Here is a 22,683-nt window from a genome sequence, read left to right on the forward strand (position 1 = left end):
AAACAAGCATATGCTCACTTTCAAGAGGATTTTGGAATAAAAAAATGGGGTAATTGAGGCCTAATCAAGAAAATCGCTCCTGACCCTTCCAAAGGGTCCAGCGCGAAACCCTTGGAAAGACCTATTCTTCACCTTGTTTGGACTAAGACAAAGACAAGTTGTAAAATTATGATGATAAAAGCATGAAGTGATGAGAAATCAAGGTTGTAAAGATGTTGATTAATGGAGTAAATAAACCTAGGTGAGAGGTTCAAGCAAGCCTCCTTGGGGTGGTTTGAGCCTTCCTCATATTTTGAGCATTTTAGTGCTTATGGAGAAGGTGAGCCTTCATCAAACCTTGATCAAACTTTAGCATCCACTAGGCTTACCTATATCTTTTCACTAAATTTGCTAATTAAATCTCATTTGGGGGACTAAGACAAATTCGCATGAGCTAAGGCACTTATAAATTGATTAATTTTTTTTTCTAAGCCTTAAAATAAAATAAAAATCAACCTTTAGGCTTTGAAATTATCCTAAAAAATAAAAAAATCCCCACTTTAGCACTCAAGACATCTTATTTTTGCTTTATAATCAAGTCGGCCAGCTTGTAGAGGGGTTTTTATTTTATTTATTTAAACATTTACCAAGTCGGCCTAGTGAAAAAATGAGGTGAGCGCCCTATAAAGGAGAGGTGTGTTTTGAAATCATTAATCAATTATTCATTTTCTCCTATGTGAATTTAGAGAGCAGACCTGAAGGTGCGAATTCCAACAGATTTAGGGGTGCGAAATTGAGCAGATTGAAGGCAAGTTTCTAGATTTTGAAAAATACTTGAAGGCTGGTTGAAGGCTCCTTGCTGGAAGCTGATTGAAGGTTAATTCATCCAAGGGAAGAATCTGAAATTCAGATCAAAGACCTCTTATCCAGCAAATTCTCATTTTCCTTTATCCTTTTTCAAGGTTGATAGCTAGAAATCAAGGAAAAGGTATGTATAATCGGATTTTTGAAAGCTTATTCAAGATTTGATTTAATTTTCCATATCAATCCTTTGTAAGGTTAAGTCTTTCACAATCTGATTTCAATTCACAATTAATATTAATTTGAAAATTCATAATTCTAAGGATTTATCACATTATTTTCAAATTAATATTTATTTATTTCCTTTAAAAAACTTAAATCCCATACCTTAAGGTATTATGGTCAAACCTAACTTTAAGCCTTTTGTGTAGGTATCAAATGACGACCCCCAAAGCCAGTGGACCTACTACCCGGCAGGCTCTCATCAAGGAGGACCAGAAGAATGATGATTTGGAGACCAGGATCGTGTCCAAGTGGAGCAATATCGGAGACACCAATCTCGGAAACTTCAATGTGAAAAAGTTTCGGGAAGCACCTTACATTGGCAAGCCGTCACCTGTTGCGAAGAGGATAATTGAGAGTGGCATCATCAAGGCCGCAGGTTTCCATCCTGCAGTCAAGTGTCGCGAGTTGATGATCGAATGTGCCTGGCACTATGATTCACATTCAAGGACGATCGTAGCTGAGGATGGAATTGTCTTAGCCTACCTTTCAGAGGAAGCTATAAGTGAAGCTTTTCATCTCCCGGAGCAAAGAGACATGATCTACAAAAGTCTGGAAGGAGCTAGGTCTATCTACGAGGATGATCCTGATTCATGTCTGAACTTCATCAACAAGAATTGATTGCTCAAAAGTAGACCTCGCCTGAACAAGATTCCCAATACGCCGCATAGAATTGATTTCCAAGAAGAATTCAAGGACTTGATAACCATGCTCAATCGGGTTACTGGTGCCTCTCAAGCCTTCTTCTTCGACAAATGGATGTTCTTTTTCATACAAGTGATTGTGCAAGAAAAAGGAAAGCTCAATTGGGCTAGAATCATTAGTAATAACCTGGACGTGCAGTTGAGGAGGCTAGCCCCTACCAAGTCGTTTCACATGAGTTCATATGTCATATTTCTTAGTCAGAAGTTTTTGAGTACACAGGGCTACCAGACAGAGGAGTTGTTGGGAGAGGACCCGGAGAGATAAGAGTTTGTGATTCTTATGTTCAACTACATCATCCGCCAAGGAATGACTACAAGCTAATCAATGATACCTTCACGATGTATATCACTAGGACATTGCAAGGAGGGATCCATCACCGATCGTCTCCGGAGGCACAAAAACTCGTGAAGAAGCATGGTGCATGGTTCATTCAGTTTCCAAAATTCACCTATATCAGGGTCCATGGATGCCCTTCACCTCCCTATATGTTGCCAAGGTATCCTACAGATAGGATAATATTACTTTAGGTGACTAGACAATTGGCAGCTTATGCTAGAGCATCAAGACATAAGCATGGAAATGGAATTCCCGTGCCCATCCTGCTAGGAAATTCAATTGAAGCGTGTCCTAATTCTCAAGCCGCGGAAGATGCAGAGAAAGAATTATCTCTATATTCATTCACATCCTTTGCCTCAAGGGAGAATTTTGACCCTCATGGTCACATGGAAGAGACAGTCGGGAAGAAGTACAAGCATGAGTTTCAAGTAGAGGACTTTTGGATGAATATTCAGGATGATATAGAGGTGAAAAGAAAGATGCATTCCAAATTACCCTTGGATCTCATCAGGAAATGTAAGATTTACAGAGTAGCCGATCAAGCCCAGGACAGTGGTAGATATCTCCAATCTTCCTATGAGAAGGAAGATAAAGAAGTGAAGGTAGATTGGAACGAGCCCGAAGCTGCAGACTTGAGTTCCGTGACTCGCGGCGAGTCACGCGAGTCAGTGGGCCGAGTGACCTCCGCCGAGTCACGGCGACCCTGACCCGGGCCCGGACGAGTCACAGGGTGTGACTCGCTTGACTCGCCGAGTTAGCAAGTCACCCCCTGACTCGCCGAGTCCGAGGGTCGTGACCCGGCCGGCGCAGCTTGCCAAAAGTGGACGCTAAAACAAAAAAAATATAACACATTTTTATTATGTTTTGTGCCATTTGCCTTTGTTATAACCCTAAAAGGGATTGCCATTCAGTTTTATGAGTGGAAGAGAGGAAAAAAGAGAGGAAGAGAGGAAAAAAAAGAGCCATAGTTTTGCAACCAGCTGAGAGCAAGAGGTGAAAAACTTGCACAAATCACATTGGGGCAGCACTACAATTGCATTGAGAGCATCAAGGAGCTCATTTCAAACACTTGTCAACAAATTTGAAAGAGGTAAGTTTTAATTTTTATTGATTATGTTGGTTTTTTTTCTATATTATGGATTTTTTCATTTTATTTTTTTTTTTTTTTGAACTTCAGCTTTCCAAATCTATATTGTTGCTTGCATACTTCAATGATTCAATCACAATGACATAAATAGAACAATAGCATAGCAAACCCTAGACTTTTTTTTTGAAAAAATTGTATACATGTATTTATAATTTTTTCTAAAAAAAGCCTAGGGTTTGCTGATTTTTCTGAATTGTTAATTTCTTTCTTTGAAATTTGAAAATTTTCAAGAAAAAACACAATGCACAAATTCGTCTTTGCTGATTTTTTTTAATTAGTTTAAAATTTTAAATTTAAAACTTTGTCAAACACAATGCTCAAATGGTGATTTGTAAAATTGTCTTATTGCAGCAGCCCTCACGTTTTGAAAACAATTTTTTTTTCCTAATGGCTCATCCTAATCCTCCACCTAGGAAACATGGTCAAAAAGATGAGGCATGGAAATACACTAAAGAATTCCCTGGTAGACAGAGAAATCAAACCAAGTGTATGTTTTGTAAGGAAATTAACCATGGGGGGATAAATAGATTAAAATATCATATTGCTGGCATACGTGGTCATGATACTGAGCCTTGTGACAAGGCAACTCCCGAAGCAATCCGTTTTTGTTACGTCCTATTAGAAAACTTTGAAATACATAAGCAAACCAAAAAAAGACAAAGAGAGGAGTTATGTCATATTGGTTCCCCTCCACCCACATCCGCATCCGGCTCCACATCCACAGCTGCATCCATAGGTTGTGTTGGAGAAGGTTCTTCTATGCCTCCCTTTCGTCCTAGTGCTTTTGCTAGTGCCAGTACTTCTATTCCTACTCCTAGTCACACTTTTGGTCCTAGAGTGCGAAAATCCAAGATAGACAATTTTTTTGTACCACGCACTACTCCTGGCGCACAACCCTCGCTTGAGAGCATGTCTTGGAACAAGGAGGTCCATGATGCAGGAAGAAAAGCAATTTGCAAGTTTTGGTACTTCTGCAACATTCCATTTATTGCAGCCAGGTACTTTTTATTTGATTGTTTTAAATTAAAATTTAAAATTTTATGGTTTGAATTTGAAAGTTGAAATTGAAATTGAACTTTTCTTATATAATCTATTTCAATTTGTGACAGGTCTCCTTATTGGCAAGGCATGATTGATGCAGTAACCATTTGTGGGCCGGGGTTTAAAGCCCCTAGTGATACTGAGTTGAGTGGCCCTCTCTTGTTGGAAATGGTGGAAGATATGAAAGTTGACCTAGAGGACCACCGCCAATCTTGGAGCTAGAAGAGTTGCACCATCATGACAGATGGTTGGACTGATAGGAGGAATAGAACACTCCTAAATTTTCTTGTTTCCAGCGGAGGTGATTGATCATTTTACTTCTCTATATGCATTGTGATTGAAATTGAATAATTTACATTCTAATTTATTGATAATTAATTTGTTTTATTTTTAGGATCCACCATGTTTTTGAAGTCCATCGATGCTTCCTCACATGTCAAAAATGCGACATACTTATGTGAGGCCATTGAGGAAGTTATAGATGAGGTGGGGGAAGAAAATGTGGTGCAAGTGGTGACGGATAATGCAGCAAGTTATGTTGTTGCAGGTAAACTTTAAAAGTTTTCTTTTAAGTTTTAACTTTTGACTTTTAAACTTTTAAGTTTTAACTTTTGACTTTTAAACTTTTAAGTTTTTAACGTTTAAATATTAATGGTAAAATTTCACATCTAATTCTTTAACTAATTTAAAATTGTTGAAGGAAAACTTTTGATGGAGAGGCACCCAAAAATCTTTTGGTCTCCATGTGCGACCCATTGCCTTGACCTCATGCTGGAGGATATAAGTAAGCTTGGATGGGTGAAAGAATGCGTTGAAAGGGCCAAGAATATATGCAAATTTATTTATAATCATGCATTGGTCCTTAGCATTATGAGGCAATACACGGGGGAAAGGGAGTTGGCTCGTCCTGGTATAACGAGATTTGCCTCAAATTTCCTCACATTGAAATCCTTGATAAAATCAAAGGCATCTTTGAGGCGCATGTTTGTTGGTGAGGAGTGGACTTCCTCATCCTATGCTACGACCACTGCAGGGATGGATGTAGTAGATTGCATTTTTGATGAGCCAGGTTTTTGGATCCCTTGTGCAGAGATCGTGCAGGTAATCTTATGAATTTATAATATTACATGCATATTTTTGTTTTGTTTGCATTGTGCAACTTTGCAATTTTTCTTATTTTCATGCACACTTGTGAGTTAACTATTTTTGTTTAACATTATTTGCAGGTCACTGAACCCCTAGTAGTTCTCCTACGAGTTGTTGATGGGGAGAAGCCCGCTGTGGGCTACATATATGAGGGCATGGATAGGGCCAAGGAGGCCATTAGATCCATAAATGCTGGAGTTGAGGATAAGTATAGGCCCATTTGGGACATAATTGATAGAAGATGGCATAACCAACTTCATAGGCCCATCCATGCAGCAGCTTATTACCTCAATCCATCATTTTGTTTCCGTGCTGATTTCAAAGCGAATGAGGACGTTCTTAGTGGGCTATATTTAGTAGTACAACGGATGGTCACTGATACCACAGCTACACTTCTTGAGATGGATGCATTTAATAATGCATCAGGGGCAATCTTTGCCAACCAATTGTGCAAAGAGGGTCGGACAAAATTGCAGCCAAGTAGAAAATTCTAAAGTTTATGACATGCATTTTAATTTTTCATTTTATAATCTACCTTTAAAGTTGGAAATGAGACTAATGTTTTTTTCTTTTCCTTATCTCAGATAGATGGTGGCAAATGTTTGGGCCTTCAACCCCAAACCTTCAAAAAATTGCCATCCGCATATTGAGCCAGTCGTGCAGCGCTTCTGGATGTGAGCGCAACTGGAGCATGTTCGAGCACATCCACTCGAAGAGGCGAAATAGATTGTCTGTGGAGAGGTTGAATGATCTAGTCTTTGTTCATTACAACCTCCGTCTCAAGACCAGACAGATTTTGGACGATGACTCCTCTCCGATCACTCTAGAGGAAGTCGACCCCTAGTCCGATTGGCTCACTGAGTCCACCGATCCAGTCTTCACTGATGAGGACCTTGAGTGGGTTGACCAGGTAGACAGAGAGGCTGAGGCTGTGGCTATGGCAGAGGAGGAGGATAGAGCACGATCAGGCACAGCACCTATGGCTACTCAGACTGGCACATCACAGGCAGAGACTATGGCTTCTCAGTCATCCAGGACCTACCTTAGATGCCTTTGTAGGAGGCAGATAGACGAGGCTGAGCCTGAGCCTGAGCCATAGACTTGTTTTTTTTTAGATTTTACAGTTAGATATATGTTTGGGAACATTTGAAGTCATGGATTTTATATTATACATTGGACAACATTTATAACTCTATATATCTATGTTTTCTAATTTCTTCAGCTACAATTTACATTTCTACGCATGTGATGGATGTATGTTTATGTATGTGGTCAAATTAGCTTCTATTTGATGATGTTATAGTGTCTTTAAGCTTAATTCAATAATGGGTGTATGAAACAAGTTTTAAATCGTTAAAAATCTCTAAATTTCAAGGGTTTTCTTATTTTGCCGAGTCGTTTCCGAGTCATTGCCGAGTCCGAGCTGAGTCACGAGTCGAGTCAGCCTTGCCGACTCAGAGCCGAGTCCGAGTCTAGGAACTTTGTTGCAGACTCAAGAGCATTGATGGATCCCGTTTTAACTTGCACTCGCAGATGGGTGGACATACAGCATCAAAAGTTGAAAGAGCAGAATGTATCTATGACATTCACCCTGGAAACAAGAGCAAAGGAAGGAGAACCAAGTGTGAGTGAGAGTGCTTCTCATTCCAAGGGATCGAAGAGAAAGGAAGGACCTGAGAAGAGAGAACCTTCCAAGAAGAAGCAAAAAGTGAATCTTGACCGTCCACCGAGTACATCTTCTAGGCATGAGAAGGAAGCAAGTCAAGGAGAAGATCAAAGGCAGATAGTGTATGAAATTGATGAGTCTATGGAATCCATGGTGCAGAATGATAAACAAGGTAAAGGACAAACACCTCAGCATTCATCGAGTCAATCTCTCTAGGTTGGTGCTAATGAACAACAAGAAGAAAAGAATGATGATGAAGAAACATCTCCTTTCAAGCATGATAGACCTCTGCCTAAAGAAATACAAGTGAGGGAAAGGAAGTCTTCCATTCCAGATTGGCTAAAAGAAAGGCTGACAAGGGTAGTTGTGGTCGAAGAGGAAGAACAAGTGTTCGACTTGGAAAGTCTCATAGGAAGTTCTCATGAAGAGATCGAAAAGAGGAAGGCCACAAAGATGTCAAAAGTAATTAGAGATGAAGCAAGATCCAGAAAGGTACAGATAGCCACACCAGTGGTAGACAAGTATGAGGATGAGATTCTAGCAGAAGAATATGATCTAGATCCTATGCAAAAGAATGTCTGAAAAGACATATTTATAGCGGATTTCCAGCTCTGGGTAATAAATAAAATGGAAAGCCAGCACTCTCAATCTTCAACGTAGTTGTCTTTTCTCATAACTCGCGCAAGTAAATGGAGTCGAGCTTGAAGGTTGCGTACGTCCTGTCCCGAACCTCGAAAAGAGAAGCAGTGTCCTCAAATGCCACGCATATATCCAAGTATATCGTGCCTAAGTCCAGTAACCCGCAGGTCTGTTTTGGCTCGTGCAAACCTCGCTGGCTGTGGATACTCTCCTTAATGAGGAGATTTGTCCGGACAAACAAATCATCTCTAGTGGTTCAAAGTAATGGCGTACTGAACAGGCATCTTTTCGGGAAACGCAAATGGCGGCGCTTATCCCTATTTTAGAATTAATTGCAACTTGGAAAATGAGGTGGCATACGTGCGGACATGTGCTTATCATTAAATGCCCTCTTTTGCACAAATCTAGGCATGTGACACATTTAAGGAAGAAGGCCTCAAAAAGTGCATGTCATATTGTTCATTTTGCATCCCAAAGCGCCAAAACTCTTCAGAGGTGTCAGAAGGAAAAGCTTACTTGCAGAAAATGGAGATGGAAGCGGCCTCCTCAAATCCTTTCCAAGGGAAAATGTGGGTGGACGTATATGGGGAACTCTTATATTCCTCCCACGTCTTGCTCCCAAAGCCAAAATATCCAAGGACCAAACCCAAATCGAAGTTGGCCACCCACAATCCTGCGGCGGTGATCGATTCTTTGGAGAATGTCGTCGAGCCCGAACTACACAAGTTGTCGAAAAACCTCAGGGAAGCCGCTTGCACAAGAATGGTAAATCACAGGAATGAGTCGCAATCCACGACATTCAAGTTCTGGAATAGCGGTGTTCCTCAGCTCGTGGTTCCCATGGTTCCGCATTGTCCAGAATATGTAGCTCCATGTGCCAATAGATTCGAGCCAGATTCTTCTTCAATTCAAGGCTACTTTCTGAGAGTCGTTATAACCCCAAAAGCTATTCGGGACATGTTATGTTGTCCCATAATTGACAGCACGGAGGTGTTCGATGAAGACTCCATGGAAGGATACTGGAATACTAGGAGAGATATTGTCTCATTTTGTCACAATGCGCTGAATCGGAGCTCAACAGTTGGGCCTCCAAGGTTCCCTCTGTCCTACAGTGATTTGAAGCATGATGATCCCAAAGATATCTCTTCGACCCTTGCGTTGCTATGCGGTCATGATAGTGACTAGGAGATCACCGCCCCTATGATGGGTTTCTTGTTCAAATGTCGGAAGCAGAAGGGGCCATTCCATCTCGACTTCTTTGTCTTGATAGCCAAAGAAATGGTGAGGCAGTTAGCTGAGTTCCAACATTTTCGGCAATTTAGGTTTGCCTCATTCCTAATTCATCTTTTCGTGCACCAAAATGACACTTTCTTCAATCAATTCATGCGATTGGCTACTCATGATGAGCTAGGAAACAAAATGCATGTGTCTACCTAGAAGTCCATCCTATTAGCTTCCTATGATGCCTACCAGTTTTCAGATTGTTTCCTAACCCCAGTCCTTCGTGATTTTGGTTTTATCCCCGAAGAGCCTCTTGCTCGTTTTTCCCAAATACAAATGAATTGGATGTGCAATGAGTGCCCCCCTTGCGACTGGTTTCTGGGTAGTGATTTTTCTTTTGTCTGGGTGCATGGCTTCTCTGAAGAACCCTTCCGCCTACCTACCTATGCACAAAGAGAACCCTCGCCCTTGAAATTTTCCAACAGTTGGCAGAGGTTGAGAGAGCTATAGGGGCGGGAAAACATGATACCTCTGTAACAGATGACCACAAGGCTATTGGCCCCATTACTCTCGTACGGAGGAGCATTGCTAAGAATGTCCTGACCTCCAAGTTGGTGCAACTCGGCTTGTTAGCAATTGATGATGTGTGGAGTTATGACTCGGACGGATGCCTGTCTAAAAGATAAAATGCAGTTAAGAATGAACTATAGAGTTCGTGGGAAGGACGCACCAACCCGCCAATGAATGACCCAAATCTTTATGTGGGTCCCAGTGATTTTCCTGTTTTGAAACGTCCCTCATGGTTGAATTTTTACAATATCCTTGAAAAGCACAATCCAGCGAAGCCCATCACTCGGAGCATGTTGGAAGCCATGAGAAATGATTTGTGGCCTAAGAAAAAGAGGGAAGATTGCTGGATCTACCGTCAGGAAGTGAATCAGCCCAGGGCTAATATTGGGAACGCTCCTTTCGACGAGCGTTTTGAGGCTAAATGGCGACAACACAACAAATCAAATGAAGAGACAAGCGATGAGTCTCCACGTAATGACTCATCCCCCGAGGAGCCTCGACATCAAGACATAGAAGTTATAAATGTAGAAGAGCAAGAGACCGAGTCCAATATTTCTCTTCCTCTCACTAGCTCAAGCCGGAGACCCTATTCCCAAACCGCCAAAAGATCGGCTGAAAAGCAGGCACCTGATTCCCCTTCCAGTAAGAATCAATATTTAGGTTCTACCAAGAAGGGTTTGTCTTCTCGGGTCCCTGTGGTTCCTCCAGCCTCTCAGCGATCGGTGACTTCTATGGTCCAGGTATGTCCTCTTCCCTTTCTCTCTGCTCAATCTATGTTTTCCGTGGAGTCCCAAGTTGCATCTATGCCTGCCCAAGTCCCCACTACCCTCACATTAGCACCCATCGGAACGTCGGGTGACCCCCAAGTTGCGTCATTGCAGGCCGCTCTTTCGCTCCCTGCCCCTGATTTATTTCCCCCTGCAACGTTTTTCCCACAGATGCCTGTTACAGCTGATGTCTCGCATAGGCTTGGTTTCGGAGAGACCACTCCTCCCCCAAATGTTGGGGTAGCATCTGCTGATCCATCATTTTCAAGAGCCTCTCCCTTCATCCCGTTGTTCTCCCCAACCAGTCTTGTACAGCCCATTCAAACCTCTTTTGGCAGTCCTATTTCCCATTTCCCCTTTGCAATCCCTCCTGGTGCAGCATTTGCAGGCCAAGCTATTTCAAACCCGGATGCTTATCATCAACAAATTACCCACTCCAAGACTGCACATATTGGCAAGACCAGCAAGAGAAAGGAAAAGGATGGTGACAAGCCAGCCCAACCACATGTGCAAACGTATTTCAGAGAGGAAAAGGATAGCCTCTTCTTTGTGACCATGTTCCCAAAGGTCGACAAGCCAGAGGCCCAAATGAGACCCAATGATTACACGCTACATGCTGTCGGGGTCAATCTCTTGAACGTTATGGCATCGGATAAAGTAGAAATGATGGAAGAAACCTCGAAGGCTGTCTTCAGATTTCATCAAAAAGAGTCGTCATTTGGAGAAAATGCAAGTAGAAAATGTGAGCCTCAGAGAATCCTTGGACCAACAGAGAAAAGAAGACAGAGCTAGAAATGTTGAAATCAACCGCTTGCAGGAATGTTAACTCAAGCTAATTCGGAAAAAGGGAAATTGCAAACCGCCTTGAACAACATGAGTTCTCAGTTAAAAGGGCAAGAGGCAACAAGAAGTGTAGCGCTAAAAGAGTTGCAAGAGAAAGAACAGGAGATACAGCAACTGAGAGAAGCTTCCAGAGATGTTGCCCAAGTTCAAATCCAGTTGCGTGAGGAGGTTCGCCTAAAAGAGGAATACGCTCGGCAGCTGAGTGAGACAAAGGTCACACTTTCAGAGGAAAGAGCAAGGTTTGAAACAGATGCGCGTGAGAAACAGATGTGCTTGGAGGAAGCTGAAAAGAATTTCATGGATGTGGAGGGATTGTTGCAGCAAGAACGAGATCGCATGTCGTGACTTCAACAAGCTTTACAGGATAGAGACACCAAGATCCTCGCTCTGGAAAATCAGGTTGCCCATGAACAAGACAGATGCAGGGAGCTGCAAAATGAGATAAGAGCAAAGGACGAGGAAGTCACGTGGTTATCGAACCTTCCCCCCCCCCCCCCTCTGGAGGTTCTTCAAGATTTCTCTCCGGTTATTGTAGAATTGTATGTTTCTCATTGGGAGAGAATTAAGCAGTATTGCCCTTCGCTACAACCCATACTGAGATTCCTAGGAGAAGCACAATCTCTCTGTGCTGAAGCGGGCACTCTCATTAACAGCACTATGTTTTTCATTGGTCCTGAGCTCCCTGTAGCCCAAAGCTTAATTCAGTTGCTATATGCTGCTCTATATGAAGAATTGAGAGCCAAAGGAATTACAGACCGCAAGCAATTAATCAAGAAGACTAATGTTTTCATTAACTAGCACAAGGTAATCATGCATGTATTAGCAACGCTTGAGCCTTTGAAGATTTTGGTTCTAGACATCAAGCAACGTGTAGAGAGGTTTGTTTTCCTGGGTCTGCCTTCTCCTTTTCGTATAGCGCCTATGGCTCCATGCTAGGGATTGAACAATTTATGAGCCAAATAGAGCAATTACAGCAAGATCAGACCTTCCTACAATGCCTGAGCAATCCTATTTCGACGGAGGAAGTCAAGCATCTCTTGCACCCCCTGGCCCAGCTCTACGTGCTCCTAAAGCTGGTACATGATGAACAAGCGAGCTTGCCATTTGATGAAGTGATCTGTTTAGACCAAAACTACCAGAATCTGGAAGCTCAGGTGCTACCCTCCGAGGATGATTGGTTTTCGTTGCAACAGGTCTTTGATCTGTTTTTCCCCGTTCAGGCATGAAGTCTGGTCTTTGAACCAGCACTTTCGGGTTCTAGCATTCTGTAGGCAGAATTCCCCATTGAGTCACCAAGAAATGTTAAAATTATTTTGTGATCGTTTGCAGGGGGTATTTTTCGCTAAGTGGCATCGCCTTCTTTTGATTTCTGACCCACTTTCATGTTCGTCAGCATGTGTGCCAAGTGGTGTCTCAACGTTGCTCTAAGCGACTCACTTTTCTCGCCTAGTGTTGAGAGAACACAGAGCTGTCGCGTGGCTCAAGTCTTTTCCTCGACGTTTGCTTCTCGTCCCAACCATCCCCCGTGTGAAGGCAGCGACACTTGGTGCCCCCGCATTGCACGTTCCAGCCCTCTTTTTGCACTCGATTTCGGGTCTCCCCTGAGTTGCCGCGTGTCTTCCATGATGTTTTGTGAACCGGAATGTTGTTTGCGCCGCGATTTTCTTGTTTGGAAGGTGCAGGGATCGCCATGATGCAGTTGAGGTAATAACTTTGAACCCGTTTTCGCTGGGTAGCATCTCGCGGAGTGCCACGCTAGGAGATTCCTATCAGAAGCGGTTGCTAGGATTTTGTTGATGCTTTCATGCTGTTTGTTGAGGGTCGAGGGCTCTATATAGGCCTTCTTTTTCTACTTATTTAAGGGTTCAGACTTTAGAGAGATTTTTAGACTTTGGCTCATTGAAGAAGCCTTTATGTTAATTAAATTTGGGTGAATGATAGACATGTCAGATTGTGCATATGGCCTTTATGATTGTTTTATTTGAAGCTTAATAGATTGACTTTTGTGTTGTTTTCAAATTTGATAACTTCTGTGATATATGTTGTGAGACTCCATGGATTAAACTATGTTTTAGGACTTGTTATCTGTTGGATGAATGGTGAATGTCATATTATGTTGAATGAGTTTTTGTTGAATTATCCTCTCAAATAGTTCTGAGCATGTAGATTGTTGAATGGGCATTAAAAACTGCATGTATCTGGGTTTTCTGTGCTGCAAATATCCTAAAACATTCTAGCGTATAGCCTAAGTAGTATAGCTTTTAAAGTTTTCTTCATCCCCTTTTCTCCCCAAATAATATGAAGAGTCGACTTCTCAAACCCATCACTGAATTTCCCATAAGGCTGTTAGCGTTTAATGCAAAACTAATAGTCAACAGTTAGCAAATAGCTTCACAACATTCATGACCATCATTGTCTATCTAAAATAATTGATAATAGACTTCCTCGTAAGCCCCTCCTTTTATTGAAACTTAGCAAAATTTTCCATCTGCTGCTCTGTTATTGAATTTCATTTCTTCTGAAATCTGATATCCTTGTCTCAGGATCTGCCATGATTTATTTGTATCTTTGTTGTAACCTGCTTCTCTGATTCACATTTGAATGCATTTCAGATTTTGGAAAGGTTGTGTGCAGAATGATAGAACTTTGAGGAGATTAATAAAAAAAAACAGAATGCCTTGTCTCACATTCACCTCCAAAACTGCATCAAAACAAACCTCAAGATTTTGCCTCAATGTCTGACTGAGAATTCGCCTTGAGCATGGAAGAAATTTGCCTTAAAAATCAGATGGAGTTCTCCTTATCTCTACTCATGAATCTCAATCCTAAAAATGCCTATGAATTCACTCAGGCCTACACCTCCTGAATGCTCCTTGGAATCTGTTTACCTTAATTCAAATATGAGTTCGTACCTTTATCTTCATTTACTTGTTCTCTTCTTATGATTTGATTTCGAATTTAAATCCCCTCCAATATTTTGTTCATGTGACACATCTTTCTCTTCAGAAGGCAGCTTGTTTATTTGATGCTGCCATCTCTTGCCTTATGTCTCATCATGGCATATGCTGGAGTTTTTTGGGGTCTAAAGAGATGGTGAGGTGGATGCTTCAAACTTTGCCTTCCACCTTTAGAGCTGGGTGGGGTCCAGCATATAAAATTGCATTGTTAATATAAAGAAAACTTTTTAAATTTCTACTTCAAAAGCTTGTGGGGCCCAAGTAGTATGTGGCATGACAGGGAATTAAAACACTTAAAATCTCCAAGCTAAAGCTCGGTGGGTTGTGTTGATGTGTTTTTTACACACATGCGAACACAGAATAAAATACCATAAGTATCTTATCCTCTCTTGAACAAAATCTCCCGGATGCTGAAAATTAGCTTAAGGATCATTCGAGACGACTCCAAGGTTCATGAATGTAGGGTCACTACGTGTGGATAAGCTCTGTTGGTTGATGTCATTATGTTGGAATCACAAGGGGACTTACATTCGAATGCCTGAATGCTTGATTTGCTAGAGCTTTAGTCCTATCTACTCAATTGGAAGATAAAAAAGAGCCAAAGAGGTAAGGGTTTGAGAAATCTACACTAGGCCCTAGAATGTAAGAAGATAGATAAATGAATAGGTGGAATCCTACCAAGCTAGGTCTCACCATCAACTTGAACAATTCGACACAAGCTTAGTGCAATCTTCTAAGGACGTGTGTTGTGCGTTGCACACGCTCTCTGTCGCCGACAGGGTCCCCCTTCCTGTTTTGAGCTTTTTGTCTTTGCCCTGCTGAGTTTCGTGCAGAGTGTCTCGCGTCTTTTCGAGCGAGTCTGTGACTGGTCCATAAAGTGATGATGTCAAGGAAGTGAGCCGATGAATCCTCCCGGCTAGTCTAGCCCTCGAGCGTGAGTGTCGAGAGTTTTGTTCGAAGTTTTAAAAATTGCCTTGGATAGACATAAGATAGTAGGAATTGGCGAAGCCCGCCAAGCAAGAGCAGTGCGCCTAAAGGTCGCACGAAGACCAAAGTTGTCGTTTTTCGCACAGGAGCTACGAAGCGGGTTGCATGAGGTTTATTCCCGCGAATGTTTGTAAGGATTGGAATGAAGGATGATTTTCACCTGCTGATGAAGGATCAAACTCCCTGACCAAAATGCTGAAGTCGCGAAGCTTGCCTGAATGCCTTAGGATTCTGAAGCCTCCAAAATCCAAATTTGTGGAATCTGGCGAAGGCTGGTCTGAGGTCAGATGTTGTACGTAAGTTTTCAAAATTGCCTTAGGGGCCAAATTTCGGACCCAGAGGCCCAAAGGGGTTAAAATTTCACTAAGTTAAAATTGCTGAAATCGCCCAGGGGGCCGAATTTCGAACCCTGGGGCGAAAATTTCAAAATTTGATATTTCCCATTTGGTCCGAAAATAATGTGAAAGGCCTTTAAATGTCGCGAAAGGTAGCTCCAGGTCCGAAAATCACTAAAGAATGTCCAAATTCGGACCCTGGGGCGAAAACTGGAGAATGTGAAAACGCAAAGTATTCCCAAATGGCCTCCAAGGTCCGAAAAATGCCCTGAAGCCCCAAATTCGGACTATAGCTCCGAAATTTTAAAAATGGCAAATCGCAAGAGTGGCGTTGGAGCTCCAAATTTGTAAAAACAGCGTTTTAGTCCGAAACTCGCCATGAGACCCATTTTCGGACCCTGGAGAGGAAAGTGAAAGTATATTGAATTTATAAAAGAAAGGCGTTTAAGTCCGAAAAGCAAGTAAAATCTCATTTGCGGACCCCAGCTCCGAAATTTCAAAAAAAAAAAAAAGAGAGATAAAGTGTGAAATCTTGCAAAAGACACTTCAAGCCCCGAAATCACTTAAGGTTCTCTTTTTCGGACCCTGGGGCGATTTTGGAAAAGAGACAAAGTGTCGAAAGTTGCAAGAGAGGCGCTGAGGTTCGAAATCACTTAAGTATTTCCAAGTTCGGACCTTGGGATAAAAACGGTAAAATCACGAAGTATTCCAAAAAGACCTTGAGCCCCAAAAATCACTGAAGTCCTCATTTTCGGACCCTGGGACGATTTTGGAAAATTTAAAAGGCGTCGAAAGTTGCAAAGGTTCCTCCAGGTCCGAAGTTCGCTGTATAACCCTATTTTCGGACCCTAGCCCCGAAATTTCAAAGCATATCGAGTTTGTAAAAAGCGCCTTTTAGGTCCGAAGTTGATGCGAGTTTGTGAAAGGTGCGTTCCAGGTCCGAAGTCATCGCGAAGGGCATTTAGGTCCGAAACCCCTTCTTTTTAGATAGCGAAAGCATCTCAGAGCGAAAGTTGCAAGGCGCTTAAAGCTCCGAAGAAGCCTGAAAATCGCGAAATATACTTCAAACGCCCAAAGCCCCAGCAGTTGAAAATCGCAAACTTTCCAAATCGCAAAAGAGGTGCCAGGTCCGAAGTTTTCTCCAAGGCGGTGACCTCCGAAAGCCAGAAGCCTGCAAATCGCAAAATGTAAAACGTGAAATTTGCGAAACTTGCAAAGAAGAAAGCATTATTGATCCGAAGTTTGCCCTTGGGATTGAATAAAAGGCAAAATTTTAATTTCAAAGGGATCCCCAAACTCTCCAAGGTCCGAAGTTGAAAGGTGGCATCATTCGAAATTTTAAAATCCTCCATTTCTCCAAAATCGCTGTGCGCAAGCCCAGATTGGGAAATCCAAAGTTTGATAAACCCTCCCTCAACGTTGTTGCATTTCGTACAAAGAAAGATCAGGACAGATTTGAAATGAAGACAGAGCCATTTCGTGTAAATCATATTCAAGGTAAGGCATTGTGTAAACTTTTCCAAAGCATCCAAATTTAAATTGCCAATTGCCCAGGGTAAAAACTATTTAAAATGATAAATTCTCTCTCGTCCAACAACCGCGAAAAAATTTAAACCAAAGAGATAACAGTTGGAATTCAAAACTTTGCAAGATCGTCCGTTCATTTTACGCGGCAAGGTCGGGCAATCTCTCGCCATCCGCTCTCATCAGGTAAGTATGCTTTCTCTCGTATGATCATTTGAAAATGCTTAAATCGAATGGACAAATGCGTGAAATTTGATCAAAATACTTGATTTCTTGAAATCTGCATCTCTTTCGCTCATAAAACGTTGTTCAAAGCACTCGAAATCTAGAATTCACTCCTAAGGCTTCACTGGAAATTGCATCTTCTTTTTTCAAACTTAGGAGAACTTTTCATGCTTTGTCTTTGTTGAAATTAATTCAAAATCTAGAAAGCGTTAAGTATAAATTCACAATCAAAAATCTTCATGAATGCTGTGGTTAAAATTGATTAAGCCCTTTTAGCTAGAAATGTCGCTCCATGTCCAATCTAAATTTTAAATTAATCCTGGCATGCTGGAGTATTTTCTATCTAAACCGCCTTACTTCTTTTGTATCACCTCGTAATCCGCGTCCGGCTGTGCAGGATAAATGCCTAAATCGACAGTGGAATCATCAAAAACACCCGCTGCAGCCGAGACCTCACGAGCATCCAAATCAGATATCCCGCGTAAGATTTAAAGGATGAAGTATCAATATCAGAGAGGAGGATTGAGGGAGTCGAAGGTTCGGAGCGTCTGGGACAATATCGGTGATACCGACCTTGGCCATATTGATATTCAAGACTTCAGGAATCGGGTCTTCTCACCCAACGCATATGGTAGGCCTAGGCAAATGGTGGAAAGTGGCATCGCCCAAGCGGCGGGATTTCCTCTAGCGATACAGAACTATGAATTAGTAGTGGAGGCTGCCCGGCATTATGAACCGAATTCCAGACTAGTGCTCCTCGGGAATATGACCATCGCCGACTTCTCTCCTGAGGCCATTGGTGATGCATTTGACATCCCCTTTCCAAACAATCCCACAACTACAACCATAGATGAAGCACAAGGGGCATATGATATGAATCCGGCCCGATGCAAAGCACTAATCAACGAAGAATGGTTCAAGGAGAAAAGGCCTTCAAGTGCCAGAATTGTGAAAAAGACCCCCAGGAGTGATTTTCATAATGAACATGGGGATATGGTCACATTACTCAGCCGGGTCATGGGACTTCCTAAGTCCAACTACTTTGAAGAGTGGATGTTCTATTTTACAGAGCAGGTCTTCGCCGAAAAGTCTAAGTTTGACTGGGCCCAGATTATAAGCCATAACATCCACACTCAGCTGATTGAGCTCAAAACGAAGAAGTACTTCACCATGACCTCTTATTTGGTCTATATGTTCACCGAGAACCAGCCACTGCCAGGATTGATAATGAAAGGTGAAATCGGGAATGGGCCCAGTCAGGTGAAAGTCTAGGATTGTTACCCGCAGCTGCACTACCAAGATATAGCTCAGAGGGAAAAGAGCAGCCCGGCTTATGCAGTTGGCCAATATGAGCGCGTCAATGATGCCTTCACAAGCGCCTGGTCAGGCTAATGCAGGGAGGATTACACATAAGGCTCTCAAAGCAAGCTACTACTCTAGTACAGAGGTATGGAGCCTGGTTCATTCAATTCCCAAGGTTCTCCTACATTCGAATAGCTAGCTTCGATGGTTCTCCCCTCCGACTTCCACGGTATCCAACCGACAAAGTAATCCTTATGGAGGTTGCAAGGCAATCACGCCCGACCGGCATCTTACTCCGAGAAAGCAAGCAGGCTGGATTCACATTCCCTATGATCATAGGCAACCATGATGTCCACTTGAAGACCCCTACCCTAGCAAAGGAGTCCCTTGCAGAGCTGGCCTCTTATGGCCTACAGGACCATTTTCCAAGAAAATATTTCAATCACGATAATCTGGCAAAAAGAGCCTATGGTAGAAGGTACAGAGCAAAGGAATCAGTTGAAGACTATTGGAAGAATTGCTCTGATGACTACAAGGTCAGGCAACGGGAATATTCTAGACTGAGTGTGCAGCAGATGCGACTCTTTGAATACCGTCGGGTCCCAGATCAGCTCACAGATTCAGGGAATTGCCTCCAGGTCCGAGAATTTGAAGAAGTAAGGCATCTCTTGCCAGGCGTTGATTGGTCCCAGGACCCAATCACAGATTTCGAGGCAGTCATGGCAGCCCCAGCAAGGTACACAGATCAGTGGTTGAATCAGCAGATCGAAAGGCTAATCCATGAGGGAGTCCAGTTCACTTACCACTTAATGGGCAGCCTCGATTCTCAATCTTCAGAAGATGAAGGAACGTCTAGTGCACCCCGGGAAAAGAAAGAAGGCTAAGGCTTGCAGAGGGACTCGAACGTCCAAAAGAACAAGAAGGGAAAAGATTCCTATAAAGAGACTAGAGGTCACTTCATCTTCAAAAGATCCCAGTTCATCCGACGATGTTGTAGAATTGGATTGTATACCTGCTCCGCCTTCCCAGAGCGACATCGATGCATTTGAAGCCAATGATCCTCCTGCGCCCGATGTGCTAGACACTGAGCTAAGAGCCCTCGAATTGACCGAACTGGGTAACCAAATAGGAGAGATTCCATCCACCCAAGGGATCAAAGTGCATGAACCTACTCAACAGAGCCGTCACGAGTTGCTGCTCCACCATATAGCCAAAGATGACTCCACCATCGAAGGAGAACAAAGGATAGATGAGACTCATGAGCTCGAAAGAGCTGAAGAACGACCTTCACATGAAGATGCCAGGCAGTTGTTCAGCGAAATAGGGGAGAATTCAGCTGCAAGCAAAGGGCTTCACACCTCTTTCACTCCTCCGGTGGCAGGGCAACTGCGAATCTATGGTGAGTCAACTGAGAACGTCAAAGAACAGAATGCTGACTTGACCTTAGCATCAACCCAAATAGTGCCTCAAGAGTGGCTGATTGCCAGAGCCCAGCGCAAGGCCGCCACCAAACCATCCATTGATCTAGAGGATATCTTCTCGCGTATAGATCAAGCAAAAGCTAAGGGGAAGAAAAAGCCCAAGGCATATTCTAGAGTGACCAAAGACGAACAAAGGAACCGCACTCTTCATATTGCCACCCCGCCTGTAGACAAGCCAGCAGATCAGATAACACTGGCAGATTATAGCATCACAACTGTTCCCATCGGACGAGCTACCAAAGAGCAAGAAAAAGAAGAATTTAAGGATTCAGTACGGAATATACTCAAGCAGCTCGAAGAGATCACAGCGGAAAAGGACATGTATCGGGCCCGTGCTGAGCAAGCCGAAGGATACATCGATCAACTCCTAAGGCCATTGCACAATGCCTCCGAATCCCATATTCCCCCGACAGCATTGGCGCAAAGGACCACAACTGAATTTGAAGGAGTACGGGACACCGCAAAGGCCGTCAAGGAATGGATGCAAGACATCAAGAAAAAGGGAGAGCAGATCCTTAAGGAAGTAAAAGAAATGGCCCTCCATTGAGAGCTCACTCTAGTCAAGTTATTAGAGGTAAAGAGGGAATCCCTTCACATGCACGAAGTGGCAGCCACTACCCTTCCCCTCATGAGAGCTCTTTTTTGGACACACATGCAAATTCCTACATTGTCTGCCATCCTAGATCCTCATAGCCTCAGTGTTCTTAAGGAGTGGTACTGGACTATCACAATGAAGAATGACACCAAAGAAATTATTGACAAAGAAAGTGACGCATGTGAAGTGATTCTGGGAAACATGCAAGAACTAGGTAAGACCATCCTCCGATCAATGGTTTCGGGATGGATAAACGACTTGTCCGATAATGCAATCCAGCCGGACTGGGAAGAAAGATTGGGGATGGATAAGATTTCCTATTCCACTAAGGACTTGAGTTTTGCTAGTCAGTTCCATTCAGACATATTATGCTTTGAGTGTAATCGCTCCAGCTGGAAGGACGGTTTAAAGCACGTGCACCAGTATCTCGAAGGCATGCAATACAAAATTCGCCATCCTCCCATGCCTCCATTCATTCTGCTCTTCCAGTTATGTATCAGATTCCAAGAATACGTTCGCGAGGAACGGGCAGTAGGTCGTGATTTATGGCGGGAATACCTACATGGCGAGGATCAATTTCTAGAAAAGGAGTGTGAGACCGAAATAGAGAAAGTAATTTCTCAAAAGTGTTTTTTTCCCTCTAAATCTTAAAAGTGCACTTTTGCACAACAAGGTGACAAGTGACTTTTGGTCAACAAATGTAAAGCTTTATTTGATGCACCTTTTTGGATTATTTCAAATTGTTGTAATTATCCCTTTTTGGCTAGTTATTGCCCATTTTGGGGTGGTTGTTGATATTTGCCTCCCATTTATGGGTATGGCCAGCCATGCTTTATAGATGAATCTGGGCCACTTGTTTAGATTAAATCTAGGCCATTCATCCTTTTTGAAGCCTATTTAAGGGACTGGTTTTCCCTCTTTTTTGTAAGAAGTTCTTGGATTGTTGCGAAAGCTCTGGAGAAATTTACAGGAATTAATGCAAAGAATTAAGACTGTTTTCAAGTTTCCTTGTGAGTGCATGGTCTCCTTCTTCACTTAATTTAGAAATCTTTCAGTTATGTCTATTTATTTTACATAGCGTTTTTCAATCAAGCATCTGATAGAATCCTTGCAGTCCACACCATTAGGGAACGGCTGATTGCCTTTCTTTCTGCATGGTTAATCTGGACCTTTCATGCTTAGTTTGGTTATCAAATACATACTATGAATGTAGAAGTTCTAATATCGTACTTGATAATATGAAAATCTAGTTTCTCCTTTGAAGATTGCACTGGATTTATGCAAACATTGTGCTCGAGCAGCTGGTGATGTTTAATCTAGTTTCCTGGAGGTGTCTGTCTGCTTGACCGAATTTGCTATCTTAGTTAGAATTCGCATTTCATGTCTCTCTCTCCCTCTCTATCCTTCCCTCCTTTTTCCCTTTTTTTTTATTCAGAAAATCTGCAGTCCCATTAAAACAGTATCAAATTAACCGAAATCATCTAATAGAAAGATCATAAAAGTTCCAGGGAACTTATCTATAAATTACCAGTTCAACGTAAGTCCCCCTTGTGTTTCCAACATAAACACATCAAGCCACTGAAAAATCCCGCAGTCAAGACTTGACAAAAGAAACCTTGAGGTAGTCTCCTTTGATCAAACTTAGAAAACAGCATTAGAGACTTCCTTATCTCAAGAGAGAGTAGGATAATCAGTTGGCTATTCTATTCTGCGTTGGCCGTATGGAGTTTGCAGCAATGCGATTTCAGACACGTCAACAGGACGTTTCAAAGATGTTCGAACCAATACTGCCAAACATTGATCACCATTCAAGTTAATGCATAAACAATGTGTAGGATGATTCGACGTTAAGCTCATATTATTCCAGTTGACCACACAAGGCACGCTCACAATCAGTAAGAGGCTAGTGGTATGGACTAAGCGGATTCCACATGATACATTCAACAACTTCTTTCATTCAATCTAATTTATTTATCATCTAACATGAGAATCCAACAAGAAACCATGCACATTGTAAAGAAACAACTCACTTCACCATAACTTCAATGAAAATAGAGTTCATTTACAACTTAGGCAACAATTTATGCCTTCTCCTACTTTACTTTAACTTCTATTCTACTCTCTTAAGACTATC

General features: G+C 42.3%; 1 long non-coding RNA gene across 1 annotated transcript; it reads left to right on the top strand.

Annotated features, from left to right (window-relative positions):
* Nucleotides 1-4,042: 4,042 nt before the first annotated feature.
* LOC131859580 (uncharacterized) lies at nt 4,043-4,825 on the top strand. Its single transcript, XR_009359243.1, has 3 exons — nt 4,043-4,248; nt 4,360-4,592; nt 4,686-4,825. It is a non-coding gene; the product is annotated as an uncharacterized LOC131859580 (long non-coding RNA).
* The last annotated feature ends 17,858 nt before the right edge of the window (nt 4,826-22,683 follow it).

Source organism: Cryptomeria japonica, chromosome 10 (genome assembly GCF_030272615.1).
Source record: "Cryptomeria japonica chromosome 10, Sugi_1.0, whole genome shotgun sequence".
NCBI lineage: Eukaryota > Viridiplantae > Streptophyta > Pinopsida > Cupressales > Cupressaceae > Cryptomeria > Cryptomeria japonica.